The sequence below is a fragment of the Zerene cesonia genome, unplaced genomic scaffold, assembly GCF_012273895.1.
Source record: "Zerene cesonia ecotype Mississippi unplaced genomic scaffold, Zerene_cesonia_1.1 Zces_u010, whole genome shotgun sequence".
In the NCBI taxonomy this organism is placed as follows: Eukaryota; Metazoa; Arthropoda; class Insecta; order Lepidoptera; family Pieridae; genus Zerene; species Zerene cesonia.
Window position 1 is genome coordinate 867,090 of NW_024045140.1, and position 1,339 is coordinate 868,428.

Sequence of the window (1,339 nt, forward strand, 5' to 3'; positions counted from 1 at the left end):
TTTAACAAACTACTCTTCTTTAATTGGTAAAAGTCTCAGCTTAGTGATTGGTCTTTCAACGACGCTGGTAGCCGTTTTTATTGTCACTACTCGAACATGACCATCTTTTCCAGGCTGCGACTTGATGATTTGTCCAAGTGGCCATTTTGATGGTGGACATCGTTCATCGATGATGTGAACCAGATTTCCGACTTGAACTTCAGGCATAAGCTGGTTCCACTTATAGATCGGTTGATATTGTTGAAGGTATTCTTTGGTCCATTTGACCCAGAAATCATCAGTCATACGTACATACATACGAAGAAGCTGCTATCTAGAGAGCCGAGATATTTTAAGTTCTCCTAAGAAAGGTTCCGGCACAACGTTTAGTGGTCCTCCAATCGGAAAACGCCCTGGTGAGTACAGAGAGATCGTCAGGATCGTTGGTGAGCGGACAGAGCGGTCTTGAGTTTAAAACTGCTTCGACGTGAGACAAAAAGGTATTTATTTCTTCATAAGTCAGGTGTTGTTCTCCAATAACTCGGCGAAGATGGTGTTTAGGGGGATTAAACAGCCATTGAGTGCCATCGTTTGCCAGAAGTGCAGCTAAATTACCAAGCTGTTTTGATGTTGAATCAAAGAGACTCCGAAGCTCTGATTCCGCTCCTTTAAAATTTGTTCCACAATCACTCCTCAAAGTGGCGCAAATTCCGCGTCTGTCAGTAAATCTCTTGTAAGCTGCTATAAACGCCTCAATCGTATAGTCAGTGACGAGTTCTAGTTGAATCGCTGATGTTGCTTCACAGATAAATACGGCGATCCAAGCCTTATATTTAAGAGTGTTGCGTCCCCTCCAGGTTTTAAGCATGAATGGTCCCGCATAATCAACACCAGTATGTAAGAAAGGTCTTGAAGGAGTGACTCTGTAGGTTGGCAATTGACCCATGAGCTGTTGGCTTTTTAGTTGTCGGTATCTTGCGCATCGTATACATTTCCAAATGGCTGATTTAACTGATGGTCTTCCGCCAAGAATCCAAAATTCTTCTAAGATGTAGGATAACGTCTTCTGGATTCCTCCATGAAGAGTCTTTCGATGAGCTTGGTCTATAATCTTTTTTGTAAGAAGAGAATCTCAAGGAAGAATAACTGGATGTTTTGCACCGAAAGGTAGATGAGATGATTCCAATCTTCCTCCAACTCTAAGAATACCTTGTGAGTCAACAAAAGGCGTTAATCTCACTAATGGATTAGAACTTGAAAGGAGTTTACTTTTGGTTAATTCTTTGATTTCTTGATGAAAGAACTCTTATTGAGTTCTCTTGACCCAGTAAAATTTAGCTTTGTTCAATTAGTTGACAGT